The 25,920-nt window shown below is 28.8% G+C and overlaps 1 protein-coding gene across 1 annotated transcript in view; it reads left to right on the top strand.

Annotated features, from left to right (window-relative positions):
- The first annotated feature begins 4,122 nt into the window (after nucleotides 1–4,122).
- Nucleotides 4,123–25,920, top strand: part of LOC113382938 (F-box only protein 28-like) — a 63,551-nt gene continuing 41,753 nt past the window's right edge. Inside the window, exon 1 of the mRNA XM_026621194.1 lies at nucleotides 4,123–4,242. The gene's annotated coding sequence lies outside the window, so the exon portion shown is untranslated. The remainder of the gene's footprint in view (nucleotides 4,243–25,920) is intronic.

Here is a 25,920-nt window from a genome sequence, read left to right as displayed (position 1 = left end):
GGTGACAATTTCATGTTAAGTGCTCATTTGTTGGTTCAACCATGTATTCTAAACTTTTATTGATGCTACTTTAATTGATGACTTTCTTAAAACTTTCATATGTTAGCACAAACTCTGAAATATGTTAAAAACCAATCCTAAATGGAAAGTTTGAAATAATTTGTTTGTGATAAGTTTTGAATAAAAAAGTGTGTTCAATATTTTGTACAAAATTGGGCATTATTTATGAAATTTGGAGAAAGGATATATATTTGTCAAATATTCACTTTGTATTGAATGCTTATTTTAGCGTTGTTTTCTCTGTACTCATATGATCCATTTCCAAGTCAGAGAGTCTTATTAAGTATAACATATCATATTTTATCAGCAACATATGCGAAAGTTTAAAAATGTTACCATATGTTGAGTAACATATTACATATGGACTTTGCCAAAGGATGTAAATTAGACAGGGCTAATCAAATTCTTTTTAAATTCTAATTCAACAATCAGATTATTTCTACTAAGTCATCTATCTTCTAATCATATTACAATTCTATGATTACATAAGATTGCTCCATTATTCTAATTCTTACAAATGACATAATCTATTGTGACTCCTTGAGTAATAAGTCACTGTGTCAAATTATTTTAATAATCAAATATTTGATTTTGTGTTTATTCATGCATACATGTACAATTTCGTTAGTTTATTATATATAATTATAATTGTATTAATGTTCATATGGATGTAAGTCAGCCGACCGAAAAATTATTCTGAGCAATATGACAATTGCCCGGGGCTGCCGCAACTATTTAACATCGGATACTTATTATATATATATATATATATATATATATATATAAGGTAAGGCGGGGCACAAAGGTTCAATTTGACTTTAATTGATTATACTGTTTACTTTAGAATAACAAACGAACTACATCACAACATATAACAAAAATCAAACAAACAACTATTAAACTATATACAATAGAATCTTCAGTTAATTTTTAATTCTAGAAATGTGTCTTTTTCTGTTTTTCTTAAATTTATCATCTGTCCTATTTTACCTCATAAACGGGGTAACATGAGACAGCCATGGGCAGCAGATCCAATATTTTTATTCCAAATTTAAAGGGATTTTACGAAATAATATCTACAATATTCAGTCAATGCAGAATATAAATTTGATGGGCACATTTTTTGCATAGGATACACCGTATACAACTTGATCTTATATTTCGACACAAATATTCATTAGCAAAGTTGGAATATTTATTAATTAAATTTAGTTCTTTTAAAATTGCATTTTTTAACATAACTTATTTTTCATTTACTATTTTCTTTTTGTTATACCTTTGCCAGGAAAAAATTTCAGTTGGTTCTTTTTACCCCACACATATGCAAGCTTTTATAGATGTTATATAACAATACTGTTTGATCGAACTTAAAATTAACAATACATATTATTGTACAATTATATGACGTTTACTTAAATATTATATTAAGGTCTAGTCTAGTAAACTAAACAACAGTGCTCACTACCAAAAAACTAAGAACGAGAAAAAATTATGTTGCTATAGATTTTCAAACATTATTTCCCGATAACAGCGTCGTAAGAATCAGGAGAAAGACTGGTCATACATATTTTTTCCTATACTTTCAAATATTTTTGTTAAAAAAATTAACTTCACTTGTTTTTGAGATATTGGTGATAAATTTTCAATGATCCTAAAGAAGGAAATCTCCCATATACATGAACGCTGAAAATATTTGAATCAATAAGTAAATGAATATTTTTTTGAAAAAAGAATTGAAGTAGCTTAATTCAGAAAAATAAAATCACAAATAAATTACTGCATGATAAATGATTTTCTTGTATTCAATGCGCAAGGTCAAATATTCAGCGTCCGCAACCTTTTGCTCTTGAATACCCACATTAAAAATTTTTTTTTAAATATTATTTGTATTGAATATTTTTCACTTCAATCATTATTAATATAATGTAATATAAGTTATTTCCATGCAAAAAAATGAAAAAAAAGCGTGGGCAAAGTTTCAAATTTTTTTGTTAATTATGAAGAATTAATTAATTTGTGGTCAAAAATAGACCCAATCTCACGTTATTATGCAGTTTGCATTAACTGATAATAAATAATTACAAAATATTAACACGAACTTCAATAAATTAACTGACACCACATCTATAACTATAGCTGTAATCCACTGGGAGGAAATGAATATGCGGTTGAATAGTCAAGTCCGTCGAATTATTTTATCAACAACTCAGAGTTCAACCTATTGTTAATTTATATTGAAAGTATTACTGATTATTCGTCTCAATGGTACAAGACAAACGTGAGCGAGCAAAAACCCAATTTCGCTATCTTCCTACACTACGACCACATGCCGGCCGGCATGCTATGCAAATTGGAAGTTAATTAAGTAAATGAATGCATAAACGATTTCTTGTTTTTAGATCTGAACAACTTTTACACAGATTTCCGACTGTGTCACAGTGTCGACCTTGTTTGGCTCGATCTTTTTATTATATTTTTATGACGTTGTTTTTTAATCCACCGAATTGGAATATTTATAAAAATAATTCATTCTAATCATTAATTCATTCTTTGAATGAAAATTCTATTTCAGAAGTTAAAGACGTAGGAAAATGGATTGCAAACCAAAAGTAAAAGTAATTGCTTTTTATCTGCATGTTTATATGCTTTTTTCAGACTGATAATACAATTAATAAAGCATTAGTTTAAATAATTGGTTTTATACCTAAAAAATACATCTTATATTTTAACAGAAAATGAATATGAAGTTTATAAACAACTAATTGCATTATATATTAATATGGAACATTGAATGAGCATACATACTACCCTAAGGTATTTTACTCCAATACATAGATAATTTATAATATGGTATACCTAATTAAAATATATAGTACAGTGTTCAAATTAATAGTGACACAACAAGAAAAAAGATCAATTTTTTTTTAAATCACAAAATCATAATTTTTATTATTAATGTGTTCCATCATTTGCAGAAAAAGTAATGAGAAAAGTTTCATAAGTAGTCTTATAGATTGCAAAACACATCAACTACATTTAAGTATATTACGAATTAATTCGATTTAATACTCTTAGTTTGTATTATAAAATTATATATAATAAAGAAATTTTCATATCAATCAAAACAATAAAAATGTGAGTTAAGTATATATTATAATTTACTAAAGATATTTTTGATTGGCAATATGTTACCAAAAAATTGCCCTCACCGGGCATTGCTGTATCCAGTAAAAAAAGTCGTCAGTATTAAAGTGATTCTAATAATGAATTTAACAGAAAAGGATAGGTCAACCGATGGGTTGCCTTCAGAAGCCACATTATTTAAGAAGCCCTCAGAACACACTTATAGGATCATTAAGTTCTGGTTGCTGTAAATAACATATAAATAATTTTATTTTTAATTTTCAACTTTAATAATTTTCATATATGTATCTTTATTAGACACTTATAATTATGTTATTTTAATCGGCAATAAATATATGCAAAGAATTAGACAATTATCAGAAGAAGATTCGTAAGGTTATTCCTACTTCTATTTTTCCTTCTATAGTACAACTGGAATACATAAATCAGTTTTTATATAAAAGTTTTGGTATCAGTGTTTGGTATTCGATAATTGAGCATGTTGCCGTTAAGCCCAAGCCCCCATTATATATATATATATATATATATATATATATAATATTTAATATGATATTAAATAAATTTCTCAATATATATCATAGAATTCACATTATTTAGAAGCTTCAATTAACATATTATTTAATTAATTAGAGGTGCTCGCACATAGTATAAACAAATCAATTTGATTGTAAAAACATTGTTTTATAATTTATTTTTTATAAAAAATTATTTATTTTTTATAAAAACTATAACCAAGAAAAATAAAAAGATAAACTTTATGCGGTTAGAAGTAAATAATTCAAAAATCGCGCCTTTAGGATAATCGCCAAATTCACGCCAAATTTATATAACCAACTTCCGACTAGTAGTCTATTATTGAAATATGTTGCACAAATGACAGAACAAACAAACATGGAGTCGTAACATTATACCTATTTTGTGATATTCATTCTTTTATCCATTTGACAAGTTTTATATGTGTTATTATATTTAATTAAAGTGAAGTAGTGATCTAACGTGCAACGTGTGCATATACCATTGGTTGAGAATTAAATAATGGTAAGATCAACAAATGTATAAATTGTATATGAATTTACTCTTAGTGGCGCCATTACCCCAAATTTTGTAAGGTGCTGGAAATAACTCTTATGCAGTATTTGCTCGCACATTCAATTTATCTCAAATGAAGGAAGGAAGCAAATCTCCATTTCCTAATTTTATGTTTTCTCGACGATTCAAGACATTATGAATTGTTGGCACTAAATGTTTATGATGTATGTGTGCGAATTTGTTTTGATTAGTTTTGCAAGACAGTCGACCGAACCTTTTCTTAATAATTAGCAGTTAATTGCAACATTTTTTGTTCACATTTTAGCCAAAAATATATACCCTTGTGGATTTACCATAACCACGTGGACTAAAATAATCAATTTTTTATCTTCCCGAAGGAGGCGTTTATGTTTTCGTTTCGTCGATAGATACATTCTGCGACATACTAAAATATTATGGCTCAACGGCAAGTAGTTTAGTTTTAAAAATTCATCTAAGTTTAACAAAATATTATGGTCAAAATTTGTGCCCAAAGTTGCTTTTGTGATTTGAAAACTGAAATATCGTCAATTCATTAAAATTTGGAATAATAAGCTACCCTATATAGCAATATATTCAATATAATTACAGAAAATTTAAAATTAAAATTTAAATTAATTTGAGAGAATTGGAAATTGCAATGATTAGATTTTTGAAATAAACAGTTGAAAATTTAATCTAAATATTTAAATCTCAATTTTGGATGATCAAGTCAATAATTACACATTTTGAGAAGTTCATAATCTTCCTCAAGGCAAAATGACACTTAATTTTGAAAACTTTTTTATTTTTGAATATCGAAAATAGTTCGGATTTTAATTTTAATTGTGGCTAAAATGCTAAAGCTCACTAATATACTTCAAATGAATAATTTTAACTTCGCAATTCAGTTTATATAATTCTTATAAATCCATATATAAGTTACAGTACTCCAATATTTCAGCACGGAAAACTCCAGCAATTTGCCCTAAGGCACGATCCCATACACCACTAGTTAGTTTGTTTTTTTTTTAATAAAACTTAAGGTACAAAAATTGTATTTTTTACGAGAGGACTTTGTTCCTGTCAATATAAAGTAAAATATCGGAAAAAGTCTACTATTTATATTAAACAGTAATACCAGTAGTACATAGAACTCACTTCAAAAATATTTTTTTAAATCTATGATGCATTCATGATGACTCGTGGTTTCCAATCTGTGGGGCGCGCCTTCTGCTAAAACCAAACATTAATGAAAAACTAATATTTTTTTAATATATATTATTTACAGAATATTGCATATTAATTAAATTGTAATATCAGTTTAGTATTTGTAATATATTTGAAATTAAATTGTTAACAACATTGAGGAGGGCGCAACATTTTTTTATAAGAATGAGGAGGGCGTGGTGCAAAAAGGTGACCAGTGAGTTAGGCTTGTCACGGACTTTTTATTAAAAAATTAGAGGTTTTGATTTTTTGAAATCGATAAAATACTCTGTGCCAGAAAGTGACAATCAGATAAATACATTTTTAATATTGCACGAGTAATGAAAAATTATGAAAATCATCCTGGATGAGTTTCTAATATCCATTAATCTAAAATTGAATTCTTGCTTTCTATGGCATTTTGGTAAGCATTATTTTTTCATAACGGTGGTCTCGTATCTTTGTTTGTTTACGGGAATACCGATGTGATTTATTTCATTGAAATGTCCAATTCTGATGCTGTTATACACTGTTGATTTCTTCATTTAACTCTTCAAATAAGATTCTCACAAGAACCGACTAGGAGAACAGTTATACCACACACAAACAACTAGTATGCCTGGTTCACATTGATGGAATCATTTTACCTGTATCACATAAATTGTGGCTTATGGTATTGTATTTTAAAACATAACTTATCGTTATATAAAATATACTAGATAAGCTAGTGATGTATGTCATCGTCCAGGTTGTACTATGAGCTTTCTATTCTAAAGGCCAATATTAGAGGAAGAAAATTGAACGAATTAAAATTGATACCAATAAAAAACACCAAATATCCTACTATTAGAAGTAAATAATAGTAATATGAACTATGTATAAATTGTACATGGAATTACTTTTAGTAATAGTGCCAGGTTACCACAATTTGTATGAAGTGCTGGAGGTAACTATTTTGTTTGTTTTTAATTTTTATTTTAAATTAGGATATGTATTTTTTATAATTTCTATATAGTTGAACTTTTTATTAAAAATAGTATGAATATTAAAATAATTGTCTTGAAAATATTGAAACAACTCACTTAAGCAATTATTTAATTTTCATTGTGCTACGATCGATCGAACCATTTATTTAGAATTATCAGAAAAGTTTATATTTCATTGCATTATTATTATTAGTTTAAAGTTTTTATTATTCAAGTTTTCTCCAAAAATTGCTTCTTACTTTTGCGCGGCAATTAACCAAGCTGTTTTCTTTGGATTTAGCTGAATAACAATAAAAAAAAATTGCAAAAAACTGAACTGATTTTCGCAATATTTCTTATATTCGTTCTAATGATATCAATTGGCTTTGATCGTGATGATAAATTTTTGGCGTATAATAAAAAAAGAGTGCACGTAAGGTTCACACGCGATTGAAGTAAAACTTATTTGCTACTGTACAAGGTGGCATTTAAGTAAAAATAAATACATCATATAACAATTTTGAATAATTTTATTAATACGGTAATACTCGTGATATGATGCACATTTATTAGTGTCAACCATTATACATATTTATATAATGATAAATTATAAATTATATAATTATAATAGTATTAATAAAAATATGCATAATATTTAAAAACAATAATGTAATTAAAGTCATACTTCAAATATGACATGATCGGTTTGTCATTGTAATTAGCATTTGGAAATGAACCTTTATTAGAGAAAGGAAGTAATTGCTGATTAATAAATTCTATAATATTCAATTACATAGTGGATTATGTTAAACAACGCCTAAACAAATATTGTTTTCACAACTTCACTCATCATGTGATTGTGTTTGAAGAACTTCATTTAATTAAAATTAACATACATTCATTGACTGCTTGTATATTTTTACTTTTTCGCTGGCGATATAATTTCATTCTTTGATCAGCTGTAATATCTGTCTTGCCTAAAAAATATTTTTCATTTTAATAACTTCGAAGATTTATGGAAACTAGAAATAGGAATAATTTCTAATCAATAAATTTACGTTTAGTTTACGGAATAAATGTTTAATTTGTTTTATTATTTTCAAGAAATAGGGTAAAATATTCTTCTGATTCAGGCATTTTTCATTAAAGCAAGATTTGTACTACGATGTAAATTCAAAATATCTATTTATCTATGCCGATTTTCTTGCTGATATCGGTACGCATACAACGACAGATATCTATTCACATACACGACGACTAATCACAATCGACTCGTATAAAAATGATATCATCGAGAGCGAATGACGAACAGTCCGGGCGTAACAAATTTCCGTTGCATTTGTACGGATTTACACCCTAGTCGCGCCTAAAGAAGTTTTACTTCAAAAACGTATCTATAGAAAAATGAAATTCCAGACCCTATACGCGATTGAAAGTTCATTTATATTTAACCAGATTTTTTTCTTCTTAAAACTATTGATTATAGTAGTTTTATACACAACATAGTTATTGCCGATTTGACCATTTTTTGGTTTTATTAGAGTTTTACAACTTTCTGGAACGGACAACAAGTAGAATTTAGTATAAAAATACAAGCGTGTTAAGCATACAAAATTATTTGATCATCGTTAGGCATTAGTCAGCTGCCTCATTTATGGATTTGCAATATTAATCTAAAATGATCTTTGCTTTTGATATGGGAAATATTGGGTAATAGTCAATCCATTTATAAAATTTCATTGCAAATCACGCTTTAAGACAAAAACCCTACATAGCAATATAGTGTAAGACTAATGCGTTTCCAATGTAATATCGACCTAATCAATTACTATACATTGAAGCTGCATTAGCAAATATACCATTTAGAATTACTTTAAACGTTTGCTTTAAGAACATAAGAACATAAGGTGTTAAAGTAAATTTATCTCCAAATAACAGTTACTGGCAATTTTAATGTATAAACACATATCACAATTTTATTTGACATAAATATGTACTGAATCTAATGCAAATATATTGGTCGTTAAAAGCTATTTCAATTGCTTTTAATGTTAATAAATAATAAATATAAATTTTATTAATAGTGCCTTTTATTGTATGGCTAAATTTATGTGCAATCATTTTAGAGAGTTATTTATTACCTAATCAGCATAAGTTACGCTTTTTTAAATAAAACAACTAATTTTCGCTAACTTCTCACATATCAAGTTTTTGATAATTCGAAGTATTTAACTGAATTATCCAATATTACTATAAAGGTATAATACTTAGAAGTTAGCATTTTGTACTACCGTTGGTGAGCACTAGTCACGAGTTTGATCTCAACCTCAGTCAGACTCGATATCAAGCAGTATAATATCAATTTTTTATTCGAGTTTATAGATTGAGAATTGTTACATCACATACAAGCCAACCCTATTAGATATACATATTTAATATATGGTATATAGTAACAGCAAAGAAGAGTGGTTGACCACTGGGTTGCACTCTCATAGTTTCTCAAATTTTAGCAAATTTATACTGGTAAAGATTTAACTGGTGTCACTTTCCAATTACTAGCACTAAAAATCTTGATCATGAAATGAATTCTTAGTTTATTAAAAAACGTTGGATTTTCAACAAAAGCATTTATTACTTCATATAACATTTCGGGACAAGTTATATTATTGAATGAAGGTTGAACAATAAAATAATATCAATGTACTAAATAGTAGATCTCAAAGTAAAATGAACTAACACAGAAATTACATTCGTTAACCGAAAAAACTGAATTCTTTTTATATTTTATTGCATCATGCAACTCAGCTCTCCACCATATCCAAGTTTTATGATGGCTGGTTTTATTTTATTACTCAGAGGGTGGAAAAGGCTCTATTTAATTGGAATTCCTTTTCTGAAAATAAAAGGTTATATATGTGAACCAACACATACTACTTTATTTAAAAATTTATCGCAACCATGTAGTTTCTAATTATCAAACCAAATATCAAAACTTGAATAAAGTCATGTCATTTTCAATTAAATTTACTTCATATAGGTACAAACTGTAATAGAGTCTGGAAAAAAGCAATTTGTTTGAGAAATGGAATCTAGGAATAAATATGAGGATACATATGAGGAGCACATTTAAGACGTTAGTCATGGATAGACAAAAGGCAAATTCTACGATAAAATAGAAATATTATGGTAATATTATGTTACTGGCCTAAATTGAATTACTTGGTAGTAACAATCTTTCGGCAGATTTGCTCTACGGATTTGCTGTGCGAAAGTCATATAAAATCCAGCACATTGTCTAAAAAAATTATGTATATTATGATTGACAATAAATGCATGAATTATGTAATAATATGGACTAAATATGAAATGTTGTAGGAAGCCAAATGTCTCATGTAAGCGAGAAAATAAATAAAAATTAGAACTAGCTGTAAGTGGAATTCTGTCTTGAGGCAATTATGGCATCGTGCCTTAAGGCAAATTGCTGGAACTTCCCGTACCGTAACGAAATGTTCGAGGAATACTGAATGTTTTCAAATAGATTATTATAAATATTGTAACATTGTCCAATATTTATAAGAATTATATAAACTGAATTGCAGAGTTGAAATTCTTTGTAAAGTATATTAAAACTATAGTCAGAATTCTAAATGAAATCTGAAATATTTTCGATATACAAAAAACTAAAAAAAAAAAAAAACATCCAAAAACCATTTCTTTTGTTAAGACAAGCAGAAAGTTCTTTGAATCATTTAAATCGGACGCTTAGTTCTCTCAAAAACTGCCATTTTTTACATATTTAGCTCCGTATCTTCAAAATGGCTGGGCCTGCCTTCGCCAAAAACCAATAAACCCTTCTCCCAATCATTACTAAGTGAATGTTTTTTAGATCATTCAAATCGGATACTCCGTTCTCTCAAAAATTCGATTTCTATTTTCTGCACTCTTTGCTCCGTATCTCCGAAACGGCTGGACCTGCCTTTGCCAAAAACTAATCAGCTCTTTTCCCTATCAATAGGAATCGAATGTTTTTTGAACCATTCAAATCGGTTGATCCGTGCGTCCTAAAACGTGACTGGAAATTTGTATCCATACATACATACACACACACATCCATTTTTTCTGAGGTATGCCAAAACGTTCAGAAACCTTCAAAACGTCGAGAAATGTAAAAATTACCAATTCCGATTTTCGGCCCATTACAATAACTTACCCTACGGGAAGTTAAAAAAAAATAAATGTTTGCATACCAAATAGAAAAATGCTGTGCGATCAGACGTTTTACACATGAAACCTTTATAGTGTATGTACTGCATTGATATTTAGATCATCATGTATGATGATCAATTGAAACATATTTAGGGGCGTTTAATATTTCTTTCAGAAGTTTATTTTGAAATTTTTGAATAAATGTGATATTTGTATTCTTGGATGTTCTCCATAATTGAATTCCGTACTTTCGTAGTTCTTCGTACCTAATTCTATGAGCTGGTTCTGGTAACTGGTTCTATGAGCTTAATTTAGAAAATTAGCCAAAATAGTTTTCTTCGAGATTCTTAAATTTGTTGTCGTTTTTTTGGATATGCTATTTCCTGGTAAGTTTCGAATCTAAGTGCAGTCCAAAATCCTGCACGACATTTGATTGCTGTAAAGGTGTATTAAGCAGATTAGATGGAGAACTGCTATTTTTCTTGAGAGTAAAAGTAATGTGACTAAATTTAGTGTTGTTGATTTGGAATCTCCTAGTGAAAACCATTCTTCGATTTTTGACAGATGAATCTGTTAGATATGTGGATGCTTTCGATGGGCCTTGAGATAATGCAAGTTTTGCTGTGATTTTTACAAAAATACATTTAAATGAAGAAATACTAAAAGATATACTAGGCACAATCGACAAAACTTTTATTTTGACCAACTTCCAAATAATTATCATTTATTTTATTTCTTTGCAGTAATTTATGAGATCAAATGAAGTTTCTTATGCAGGATTTTATGGAAATATTCCTTGATGTTTTGAGCTGTGTATGTATATTCAAACAGCATAAATAAGAGCTATATAACATACAACTATTCGCTTGAGTCGGTTCGCTATGCAAAGTTCAACGAACAAATAAATGTAGGAAGTTAATGACGCGATCAACCGACTGAGCTTCATGCAAACATATGGCAATGGCAGAAGTGCTAATATCTATGTAAATGCATTTGTATATATATATATATGTATGTATGTATATGTGTGTGTGAGTGAGTGCCTGGACAGCTATTTTATATTAAGTACTCTAAACACTCTGAACTTCTGTTTTCTGAACAAGCCAGAAGGTTCCCATTTTCAGGAAAATATCTTTGTTACATTGCTTGTTTGTCTCTCCCCAGAAAATTATACGTTTTACTTTTCCTGCGCTTAAAATCATTCCTGATTGATTTTATTCATTCATAAAAACCATTCTAGATTTTTCTTAATTTACGTTAGTCTTATTAAAAAGGAAATTCACTGGAATTTAGATAACTGGAATCTAGAAACATTTAGAAATGTAAAATATCAATAGGGAAGAAAAACATGTACATAATTTTATATATTGTATCATATCCCACATAATGCAATGAAAAATTTCAAAACTAACTAGTTCAAAGTGGCATTTAGCTTTAAGGCAAGTTGCATGAACTTCCCGAAATGTGTAAGAATTGCGATTTTGTATAGATTTTCAAACACATTTAAATTAACTGTAATTATATTAATTATATTGCACAAACACGAGCTTGTATGCCCTAAAATTGTATCTTTTTAACTTCCCGTAGGGTAAGTTATTGTAGTCGTCTAAAAATAGAAACTGAAAATTTTTACATTTCTTCACGTTTTGAAGGTTTCTGAACATTTTGGAATACCTCAGAACAAATGGATGTGTGCGTGTGTATGTATCTATGGATACATTTTTTCGTCCACGTTTTCAGGCGCACAGATCAACCAATTTGAATGGTTCAAAAAACATTCGATTCTTATTGATAGGAAGATGTGCTGATTAGTTTTTGGCAAAGGAAGGTCCAACCGTTTCGGAGATACGAAGCAAAGAAAGCAGAAAGTAGAAATCGGGTTTTTAAGAGATCGGAGCATCTGATTTGAATGATCCAAAAAACATTCAATTTGTAATGACGGTGAAAAGTGATTAGTTCTTGGCAAAGGCAGGTCCAGCGATTTCGGAGATACAGTGCTAAATGTGCAAAAAATGCACTTTTTGACAGAACTAAGCGTCCGATTTGAATGATTCAAAAAACTTTCTGCTTGTTTCAACAAAATAATTGCTTTTGGAAAAAAAATTCTGGTTCATTTTTTTTTTCAAATTTTTTTTTTTTTGTATATTGAAAATAATTCAGATTTTAATTTTAATTTTGACTGAAGTTCTAATATACTTTAAACAAATAATTTTAACTTTGCAATTCAGCTTATATAATTCTTATAAATTTTAGACAATGTTACATTATTTATAATAATCTATTTGAAAATATTTAATATTCCACGAACATTACGGTTACGGTATGGGAAGTTCCAGCAATTTGCCTTAAAGCACGATGCCATACACACCACTAGTTAATTTTTTTAACTGTCAATTAACCATTAATACTTAACCGATTTTCAAATACTGATCTGTGTAAAAGTTTTTTTCTAAATATCATGTGGTTTCCGAATTTTCTTATAGTATGAATCAGAACAATTTGTTTATTAATAGGTAATTCAAACACATTAGAGAAATCTTGCTAATAAATAAATATTGTAATTGTCGTATGTTTGTTTCATTTTTGCTGATCGATACAAAAATACTATGGCCTTAATAGCAATATTACAAATTATTATTACACAATTAGCCCAATTTCATTGAGAATGAAAATCAATAGTCATCAATATCTCATCAGAAAGAAAATTCAGAATGTATTATAAAATCTGGGTTACACAAAACGATTTGCTTATTTATTAATAAATTAACCAAGTTGACTCATAGGTCTTTTCTGATTTTAGTATTAATAATATTTAGTTTATTATTGTTATAAAATTTATCGCCCATACACTGAAAAATTCATACGATATATTATAATATTTTGCATTTTAGAATATTTAATTTCTTATTTTATTTGGACAAATAGCTTTATGGTAGTCGCCGGTTAAGTGGTGGGTGCTCATTTACATATATGTCTGAATTATAATTGTATTTAGAAAGCTGATGAATATTTGCCTTGATTTATTCTTTGCTATTAAAAATAATTTGTCGTTTGAAATGTGCATAATGGCATCATCAGTTTTATTCGGAACAATATAAAAATGGGCGGACATCTGCAATTTATATATACAAATACTTCATAAATTATCTATAAAATATAAAAAAACACACATTATCTTATAAGCTGCATAGGCATCTTTCTGAATTTATTTTTTTTTTCAAAATAGTCGTTATATACCTATAAGTTTGTAAAAAATTTTACGAAAATTTGTGTTTAAACAAAAAAGTCAATTTCCCAAATTTTTGTTTTATATGTATTTCAAATCATTTTGAATCATTTGACGCCAACATTGGCGAAAGCATGTACGAGTGTTGTGATTGTGAACATACTGGCCTTTTATTGACATTTTGTCAAAAACGGCTAGAATTTAAAAAATTAAAAGCCATTTGATGTAACTAAATTAGGAATACCGTTTGTAAGATGATTGTCCAAGCCGTTTCTTTATGATCATCAGAAAAGTGCGAAATTAGTAGAAATCGAACGTGTCGTTTCTTTCTAATTAATTGATTGAAAATTATTTTTTTACGATTTTAATAAAATTTTATACAATGTTACAGTATTCAAATTATCTTGAAATATTATTTGTCGAAAATAACTAGCAGTTATTTATATTTTATTATTAACTTCCCGAAGAAGTTTATGTTTTCATAAAAAAATCCGATTCGCTAATTTTATGTTTCCTCGACGTTCCAAGCCATTCTGAATCGAATGAGACCAAATTTGGAAAAAGTATGTGTGTGTGTGTGTCTGAACAGATTCGACGTTTTCTCAAAAACGGCTGGACCGATTTCAAAAATTTAAAAGCCTTAAAATTTAAAGATGTATCTCGATGAGGACTATTGTTTGTCAGTTTTGTGCGACAATCGGCCAAGCCGTTTCTTTATGAGTCGCAGAAAAGTGAAAATTTTTTCGTCTACGTTTTAGTCTGCAATTCTGAATCGATTATTATAGTTGGGAATCGTGCTGATTAGTTTTTGGTAAAGATCGGCCGGGCCGTTTTCTTGTAATGAGATGTTAAACAAAAATTTCGTCGATTTTTATTATTTTTTTGACGGTAGATACCATAGTCCTCCATGGAGGTAATACTAAAATATGATTTTAGTATGATCATACTAAAATATTACGGCCCTACGACAACTCGTTTAGCTTTAAAAATTCGTCAAAGTTTGCAAAAATTAGTATGGTCTTTTTGGTATTTGTTAAAATTAGAACTTTCATCGACGTTTGCTCAAAATCGCCTAAACCGATTTCAGAAATTTAAATCCATTTGATGTATTTCGATGAAGATTATCGTTTCTCAGCTTTGTGCGACGATCTGCCCAGCCGTTTATTGTAATTTGTAAAAAAGTGTTAAACTTTTCGTCCACATTTAAGCTCATACTACCGAATCGATTTTAAAAAATCAAAAACTGTTTGAAAGATATTAGTTGGGAATGATACTGATTAGTTTTAGGTGAAAATCTACCGAGCCGTTTTCTTATAATTAACTGTTGAAAAAAATTTAAGCCGATTTTCATGGAACTTTTTTTGGCGGTACACAATATATCATGGTCTTATAGAACTTACTGAAATATTACGGCCTTACGACAAATAGTTTCATTTTAAAAATTCATCCAAGTTTGAGACAATGAGTAGTTTTTCTGACGTCTGTTAAAATTAATATTAGATGATTTACTTGGTATTTCGATAAAGGACTTGGTCTTAATAAACATACTAAAACATTAAAGTCCTATGAAAACTGGTTCAATTATAAAAATTATTGATTTTTGAAAATTTGCTTTTAGAAAATACTCCGAGTTAACGCGTTTGTTCGTTTTCAATTATGTGTAATAAATCCACTCGGAATACTTTTAATCGCTCATAGATTAATTTATATTTTACTGATTAAGTCGTTTATTTACACATATCGGGAAGTTCATGTAACTTGCCTCAAGGCAAAATACCAATACCAATTAGTTTGTATCAACTATTGAACAAAAATTATTTCGTGATTAAGTTTGACCAGTTTGTATCTATAAACTATAAACTTAATTTCGAATTATATTTTGTTTAAATTGTGGTAAAATTTAATTATATCAAAGATACATTTTCTTTTTGTTGTTTTCCAAAGAATATAATAAAATTGTTCCTAATTGCACATAAATATCGGACCTAAAAACCATCTTAACTGGTTGCTATATACTTTCCGCTTACTGAAGAAAATCACAGCGACCTATATGAGTTTTCTGATACATATCAAGAAAAATAATTAAATGAGAACTTATGAAAACTCTATAAACACTATATTTTCCGTTTTAACTACAGATATAACTTCCATTTTGTTGACAACTGTAACTATTTGATTTCTACTATAGGATTGCCAAGAATAGGGACGTGATGTCATTTCTCATTATGAGTTGGGATCGAGTTCCATGTACTTGGACTTGATGGCAGTGTCGGCTCTGATCAACAGTGAAAATATTTATTGAAAAAGAAATTACTTGGGGGGAAATAGATCATTTATTATCACATTGACTGTCACGGCGATTCTGGAAAATCTGGCCAAAATGACAATTTGATTTAATCACATTATGTTATTATTAGGAGACATCACGTAGTTAGCACCCTAGAAAAGATCGCAATTTACGATTATTCTCATATCTATCATTACTTTTTTATTAACCTCCCGTAGGGTATAGTTATCGCAAAAATTGAAAATAAAAAAATTTATATATCTTAAAGTTACTGGACATTTTGGCATAACTTAGAAAAAATAGATGTATGTTTGTGTGTGTGTGTTTGTGTGTGTATGTATATATGTATAAGTGAATAAAAATTTTTGACGACGATCTGGAGCACGGATCAACTGGTTTGAATAATTCAAAAAGAATTCGATTTGTATTGATGTCAGTGATGGTTACTTTTTGAGAAAGGCAGGTAATTTTCAGTGAATTGAGTTTCCGATTTGAATGATTCAAAAAACATTTTATTTGCGTTGACGAAACAAAGAACTGATTAAATTCTTGGGTAGGCAGAACAAAAAAAATTAAATATGAACAAAAATTTCCATTTCAAAAAAGTCTTTTTTTCAAAAATATCAGATTACCCAAATTTTAAGTTTTCAAAAAAATTTAAAGCTTTTTCAAAAATTTCAATTTTTGTTACGGCAAGTTCCAGCAATTAGCTTTAAGGCACGAGCCACTAGTAATTAAATTCAGATTTTCTTTTGAGTTTTCATGGAAACATTGTTTTTTTTTTACTTAAATTTCTAAAAATACGAATGTGGGGAATGTACAACTATAATTTTAGAGAATTTTATAGATGGCAAATTCAATAGTAGTCTTTTTTTTATATGAAACATATATTGGTATCTATATTGGTAAAAAACCGAAATTACTTCTGCTTTACATCAGACTGTCCAAATGTGTATCGAAAATATATCTTCTTATGCAAAGCCCATATCTCTGTATAATCCACGCCGAAGAGCTTCAGATAGTTTTGGGCGGGGCACAAAAGTTCATTTTGACTTTAAATTCTATATCAAATGAACTACAACACAAAACATAACGTGTAACAAATAATCAACTATCGAGCAATGTTCAATAAAATTCCTAAATGTGTTTTTTACTGTTTTTCTAAAATTTCTTATAAGCTCCTTTTTACCCCATACATAGGTTAGGTGAAAAGGGACAGCCTGGGTTGCAAACAGATCCAATGTCTTAGTTCTAAATTTAAAGGGATTACGAATGCAAAATAAAATGTAATGATTAGAATGAAGACCATTTTTTTATAAAGGCAACACTGTATATAATCTGTTGATCTGGTATTTGATCAAAAATATTCATCAGCAGAGTTGGAATAACTATTTATTTAATTTATTACTTTAGAATTGCTTTTTAACTTCCCGTAGGGTAGTTATAGTAATGGGCCGAAAATCGAAAATGAAATTTTTTGCATATCTTCACGTTTTAAGGTTCCTGAACATTTGGAATACTTCAGAAAAAATGGATGTATGTGTCTGTGTGTCTGTGTGTGTGTTTTGTATGTCCCAATTTTTTCGTCCACATTTTTGGGCGCACGGATCAACGGATTTTATTGGTTCATTCGATTCCTTCCCTAGGGGAAAGTGCTGATTAGTTTTTGGTAAAGGCAGGTCTAGCCATTACAGAGATACGGAGCAAAGAGTGCATAAAATATAAATCGAGTTTTTGAGAGAAATGAGCATCGGATTTGAATGATCGAATAAAGATTCAATTCGTAATGATGGGGAGAAGTTGTGGTTAGTTTTTGACAAAGGCAGGTCCAGCCGTTTCGAAGATAAATGTACAAAAAATTGTAGTTTTTGATAGAACTAAGCATCAGATTTGAATGATTCAAAAAACTTTCTGCCTGTGTTGGCAAAACGAATATTTTTGGAGTAAAAATTATTTTAATTTTTGTTTTCAAAAACAATTTTTTTTCTTTATCCAAAATAATTCAGATTTTATTTTAATTCTTGCTAATGTTCTAAAACTTGCTTATATACTTTATATAAATTTTAGTTTAGCAATTCAGTTTATATAATTCTTATAAATATTTGACTATGTTACAGAATTTATAATAATCGATTTGAAAACATTTAATATTCTTCGAACATTTCGTTACGGTACGGGAAGTTCCAGCAATTTGCCTTAAGGCACGACTCCATACACTACTAGTTTAATTTAATTGACATCTTTATTTTCAAATATGGCCATTCATCTCTTGAAAACAAAGTTGCTTGATTTGAGGAGATGCCTAGTTACAAATCTTTTGCCATCACTTTCAAATATTATTGTTAAAATATTTCTAATTTTACTTGTTTTTGAGATATTGGTCATCTTTTTTCCTGCGGACTTTTAAGCTCCGCTCTACCCTATCACAATTGCAGAAACAATTTTTTAAATGCACGATATTTTAACTTGATAATTATTATTCTTTTAACATGATTTCTCTTTTACGTATTATAAACGTTTTTTTTTCATATATGCATATTCTTTATTTAGCTACCACTGTTCTCTGTAATATTATATTTTCTATGTCACGCGACGAATGAAACGACCGGAAGAATATCGCAGTATCATAATATACCACAATGCCTCTAAAGACAATGGAATAAATTTACTGCTCGGTTTCACTTCATAAGCTTACAGCCAGCCTATACTATGTCTATCTTTCACAAATAACTGTTCTAGATTCTAGACATAGCATTGAAAATACTATTACTATTAGTTAACAATTGTCAATGGAGGTTCAAGATCATTGCACCATGCCAAACTATTGCCTGGTCGACCCATAAAAGCTAAAAAATATTTTGAACATAACTCTGTATCAACCACGAATTGTCTATGACTATGTATTGCCTTGCAATTTTTTCTCCTTCCTTATACGTTGTTGATTATTTAATTATGCTTTTTGAAAAAAAACACGGAGTTGTAATTTTTTGTTACATATAAATCTTATTTTTAATTATATTCATTCATTTAAATTGAAAAAATGTCTAAGTGTAGAATACCCTTAGGGTAGAAAACCATGTACATAATTGTATCATATCCCACATAATGCAATAAAAAAATTCAATTTGATTGATTTTGATTTTAGTAATCAATCTATAATGAATACCTTAATGAATTGTCTAAACACACATTAAAACTTTGAGAAGGCACGATTATGTTAGGACGGGGGCAAAATGGTCTAATTTGACTTTCAGTAATTATACACTCTAAATCAAATGAACTACATCGCAACCCATAACACGTATCAAATAAGCAACTATCGTACGTTCAGTAAATTTTTTTTGACTCCTAATTATAGAAACGTTTCTTTACCATCTTTCTAAAATTTGTTATCTGTCCCTATGGGGTGACATAGGCATAAGAACTATCGTACTATGTATGTTCAGTAAAATTTGTAGTTAATTTCTAATTATAAAATATGTTTTGTGTGATTTGTGGCAGCCTTCGAACAAACAGATACAACCTCTGACCTTTAAATTTTGCTCTACCCTGCAAATTTTTGGCTGACCAAGGGGGTTTGTAACCTTTATATGTATATTTATATGTGTATAGAAGTACATTTTATCATCAATAAGATCAATTCAAAAGTTTACTCTCATCGAGTAGGTGAATCCCAAATACTGAAAGAAATTGTATTAATTGAACTTTTAATGACATCCAATTTATTAATCATAACAGTTAACCCGCTGAACGTAAAGAACAAGCGGACACTATAACTCACACTGCTGCTCCCTTAAATTTTTGAAATTTCAAGTTTTATGAAAAAAATTAATTAAAATTTGAAATTCGCATAAAATACCAAGAATTTATAATAAAAATAATGATGATGATACAAATTTCAACACAGATTTTTTGTTATCATTTTATCTTTATATTCATTTTTCAATTACAACATAATATAATTTACATGTTTGATATTAATTTTCTCGTTACTCCTATCTAATTTTCTCGTTGCTAGCACTCGCACCATAGCATCTTTTTCCTCGCCTGGTAAGGGCTTAGGCTGGACAGAATCGTCTGGAACTGCATATCTTTTTAAAATCATTTAGAAAAACACATATATAAATTTCACTTATCAAAGTTTATTTTAATGCATATACATCTTGCTCAGAAAAGTTAACTTTTGGGCTCGTCTGGCAGGTACTTATGCAGGTTAAACTCGTATGGCAATTTGATTTTTGAACTAATGAATGAATTAAATCGTATGAAAACTTGAAACTTACAGAAACAAGTTTAATTTTCGTTGTTTTTGCATTTTCAAACTCCTGGGCAACTATGTTGTGCAGGGCTGATGTTTTCGTACTTAGCTCGCTAAGAATCACCAGTACCAAAAAAATGTAGTCTTACATCATTTTTTAAAAGGTTCAGTAGCTCTCGTCCTATATGTAACTAAGTGAATCATATAAACTTCGTTTGCTGATGAAGGTTTTGAATGGTTACTTTGGAAAGAGCAAAGAACAATAATAATATTGTAGTCTTTGGAATCTGCGTTTGCTTGAATGATCATCTGAAGATTCGCCGATTTCAAACAATCCTTTTGTAACGATCTATACACTTAAGTGACTTGTTCTGATATTTATATTATATCTAAACATCTGCTGAAAGTTTCTGAAGTTACAATGGTCTCAATCTTTTGTATTTTGATAAATGAACTCGGATATTATTACAGATATTTACAATTATCCCATATTTGATATCATCTGAAGTATTTTTCAAATTTTAATTTAAATTGCTTCTGAATCATGAATTTACTTTATTTCAGTAGTAAAAATTTCAGTTTTTAAATATTCATATATTGATATATTTTTATATATTACCTGTTTCTCATTAGCAGCTCATGAAAAAAAATTTAAAAAATTACTCGCAATTTTGAATCATTTACTATGGATTTACAACTCTTTGTCAAAGTAGTTCAACGGAACTCATTCATAAAAAATAATTTAGTTCTTAGTATTAACTGTTCACACAAAAGCACGTAGTGTATTATTTATGCATCTTTATTGATTGACACAATTTTGTTAACGATGTGTAATTACGAAGTTACAATCTGGATGACTAATAGAAAAAATAACTAAACAATATTGTAAGTTTCATACTGTTGTTGATTTAATAATGTATATGTTTTGACTGACATACCTATTTTTATTAGTTGTGCTTTATTATTATCCTGATAATGGTTTTGACCGTTAAATGGCCTTTTTTTACTTTTTACATTGTATTTCCGAAACCGCTAGCCATGTCTTCCCAAATTGCTGTTTGATAAAATTCATAATTGATTTCTATTGATAAGGAGACGTGCTGATTAGTTTTTGGCAAAGGCAGGTCCAGCCGTCCAGATAGGAACAAAAAGAGTTAAAAATGGTAATTATGTTTTTGAGGAAACGTTTTTCTTGTATTGACAAAATGAAAAACTGATTGAATTGTTGGAAAGACAAGTCTAGCGGTTTTGGAGATCCGATGATAAAACATATTGCATTAAACATATGCACATCAAATTATTAGATATTTTCTGTAGATTTTAATAATAAGTGGACGAAAATTTGTATCCGAACACACGCCTATACGAACCTGAAAACCGCGATTTTATGCAAGTTTTGCAAACATGGGGTTGTTCAAAACTATATTTGTTTATGTATTTTGCTCAATATCTATTTAATTTTTACGAATTATTTATCAGCTAAAAAAGTTTGCAAATAATGAGAAAAAAATCTCTTTTTCAAGGGTGTACTTCGACAACCTTCCCCAACGTAGTACAAACACTTTCGCTTTTCTAGCAAACACAATGGTTGTTAGGTCGATAATTCATACACACACATTTATACATAAGCATGTAGATATACAAATATAATACAATAATTTTATGGAAAATAAAATCATTAAAAAACATCAATATTTTGTTGCGTTAGTAATTATTAACTTCTCGTTGGGTAATAGTCCAAAAATTGAAAAAAAAAAATTTGCATATCTTTACGTCTAGAGGTAAGAAGTTTTTGAACATTGTGAAAAACACCTCATTATCAGAAAAAATGGATCTATGTATATGTAGTTTGTATACATGTATGGATACAATTTTTTGTAGACGTTTTCGGTAGCATCAGTTAGATTTGAATTATTCAAAAAACATTCGATTCCTATTCATAGCGAAATGTGCTGGTTAGTTTTTGACAAAGAGAGAAGGACCAAAATATCAGTATTTATTTTCATAAATTTTTTTCTTCGTTATTTAAATTTTTCAAAATTTTCACAAATGTTCAAAAAAATTTAATATTGTCAAAAAAATCTAAATTTTCATTTCTAAGCTTTCAAAAATATAAAGATTTTCTATACTTTTCTATGTTATATTTTTAAATTTCATATCTCTGTTTGCGATCAGGTGTTTTATACATAAAACCTAAGCTTCAAACCGCACAAACGTCGAACAACAATTTTATCATAAGTGGAGCTTTCTGATGTCTTTTTGATAACACATACGTGAATTTAGGTTCTATGTTCAAAACGCCTGATTGCACACCAAATACATAGCTTTTCGACAGTTAATTACTACGAACTCATATGAAGATAGACATAATACTTATATTTTAGCCGAGAATTGGTCCCGTAATTTCAATTTCTTTGTTAAACATTTTCGAACTTTGAAAAAATTAGGCATAGTAATACAATCTTTATAACCAAAATCCGTCATTTTTTTTTTTAATTTTATTTTCAATAGCAATCAGAATACATGACAATTCTATGAGCTATTTGGCTTATGTTATTCACTCGCACACATACACACACATTTTCAAACACACAAATAAGTTTATCTGATAAATATTACATTCATATTTAGAGAATTACTTCAATAAGTGATTCTACTATTCTGTTTACATAAAGTTTAAATATTTCTAAGGGTCCTCCATATTATCTTTGGGCAGCTTCTTCTTCCGTCTTCTTGAAGTTGGTGTTTCAAGAAGCTGATGGGTGACTATGTGGTTTGTATGATATTCTAGTTCTTTAAAATGTTTTATACTGTTGATTTGACTCTTTTTTTGTTTACGTTATGGTTATTTGCTTACTATCTTTTTTATATTTCTCATAAATATAAATCTTCATTCGTATTGACAAATTGAATAGTTATAACATTGGTGTTTGTAGAAGCAAATCTAGTTTTATTGAAATTGCGTCGAAAAAACGGAATTTCAAAAATTCCCAAAATCTTCAAAATTTTCAGAATACGAAATTTTACAAGCATTTCGAATTTTTTAAATTAATAGGTTCTTAAATTTCTCTGATTAAAAATTTTACTGTTACATGTTCATTAATAACTTTTTTCTAAGAAACTGTAAGATATTAATAAAATTCTGCTAAAATGCTAAAATTCTGCTAAATTTTAGTCATTTTACAGTATACATATCTCCAGAATCTGGAAACACCATGGCGTAATATTCAATTATGTAAGTTGACACGGGTCGTGCATTTTCGGCAAGAAGCCCGAGAGAGGAATTTCAGCCTATCGACCACTGCGGCGAGGCGCCAGGCCCAGTTGTAGCCTGCGCCATGTCATACTGCCAAAAAGCATAGATGGCGAAAAGCTAAATTGGAAATATTTATTTCCAGAATTATTTTTGGCATGTTCTGTAGTAGTTCTAAAGAACTGTTAATGATAATGGGGTGCTCTACCCGTGACTTAAAAAATCCTAAGGCAATTGCACCGAAATTTAATTAGAGAAATTTCTAGTTAGAAATTGTTATTTCTAGTTTCTTAGGCCTTGGTGCCTGACTACCAAAAACGCCAGAGTATCAGGCGTTGATGATAAAAACAATTGGATTATTAGTTAACCTACAAATAGGGTACACAAATACATATAATAAACTTTATTTTTTTTAATATATTTTAAGTATGCACACTGCAAAATATTCAAAAATGAGAAGAATGCCTTTTTGTTTAATCGCCGTTTGGAGCTTTGTATTTTTTTATTTCAGCGTATAATTTACAACTATTATTAGTCGACATCTAGTAAATTTAAATAAAATATAGTTAAATCACATATGACAAGTAAGTGACAATAGTAGAACTAGCCAGTGTTAATTCTACTTCAAATACAGAATACATTTATTTCAGTTTAAAGCTTAGTATAAATTTTATTTTTGATGGTGTGGAAATCGATAATTTGTGAAGCGACATAGTTAGAACTTAGAACGTTAGAATATTTAGTGATTCAGATCAGTCACATCACAGTTGGAATATTACTTAATAGTTCTCTAATAAGTATTTCAAATTCTAAATATCCCCTTGATCCAAGTGTTGAATCGAATATGTTATTTACAGCTACTGACGGGTGGACTTTGGAATTGTTCAAAGAAGGGTGTTTTTGGCATCTTTTGATAGACTAAAGTAATTGAAGGATTTCTTGACCTCAGACATAAAGAGTTAAAAAACAATCTATGCCAGATAGTAACAAAATCCAGAGCGTTTCCGGATGATCTTGGACCACCCAGAAAACTTCCATATAGCTTCCGAGTAGTTTTATTTTCTTTTAAAGCATACTTTCGAAGAAAACCAAAATTTTCACAATTTTCCGGACCGCGCTTCGATATTTCTTCTCTAACAATAAGACAGCTACGCAGCACAATTGCTACAAAAACAAGTTCAAAATTTTCAGAATTTTCAGAATCTCGTTTTATTTAAAGTTTTCAAAAAAAATTCAAGATGCTGAACTATTGGGCATCTTAGATGATTATTATCGTATTAACTAATTGACTTGTGCTGTACCAAAACTCACAAAAATTTTTTTTTTAATTCAACACGAACTTTTCTTATAAATCCCGCAGAGGAAATTATTTTGATTAGATGCATATTTGAATTTTTTTTTTATATGTAGTAATCGCAAACAAATCGAAAATGAACATTTTTGCATATCTTTACGTTTTAAAGGTTTCTGAACATTTTGGCAGACTTAAGAAAAAAATTATGTATGTGTGTGTAGTATGTATATATGCTTAGATACAATTTTTCGTCTACGATTTCGAGCGCACAAATCAACCGATTTGAAATGTTCCAAAAACATTCGATTCATATTGATATGAAGACGTGCTGATTAGTTTTTGCTGAAGACAGGTTTAGTTGTTTCGGAGATATGGGACAAAAAGTGCCAAAAACGGTAATTCAGTTTTTGAGAGAACGGAGTACTCGATTTGAATGAACATTTTGCTTATAATGACGAAATGAGTAATTGATGAAATTTTTCATAAGGCAGGTTTAGCGGTTTCGGAGATATAGAGGAAAAAGTAAAAAAAAAGATATTTGGCGGTCAAAAATGAACATTAGACGTATGCACATAAAATTATCAGATATTTGATGAAGTTTTTAAAAATGAGTACTTATTTTTTGTTACAATTTTCTTAGGTTCCGTACCAAGATTTTTAATTTTTAAAGTTTACTTATACGGTTCAAACAAATTACAACATTTTCAGAAAAAAATTGTTTTCAAAATTTTCAAAAATATACAAAAATTTATACTTCAAATATGAATTTTAAATTCACAATTCGGTTTCAAAATGTATATATTTTGAATGCGTTATTCTAATCGTATGAAATATATCCTCTGATGGATTCATTCATTCACCTCCTGCTAATGTAAACTTTCCCAAGTGCTTTGAGCAATAAGATTCTCACTGTATATTTTATGAATGATAAAATATAAGTAATTATCTATTTGAAAATGTATAAAACAATT

The sequence above is a fragment of the Ctenocephalides felis genome, unplaced genomic scaffold (assembly GCF_003426905.1).
Source record: "Ctenocephalides felis isolate EL2017-DRISC unplaced genomic scaffold, ASM342690v1 CF-g0.4_SCAFFOLD_03570, whole genome shotgun sequence".
Classification (NCBI taxonomy): Eukaryota; Metazoa; Arthropoda; class Insecta; order Siphonaptera; family Pulicidae; genus Ctenocephalides; species Ctenocephalides felis.
This window is presented reverse-complemented; position numbering and strand designations above follow the sequence as displayed.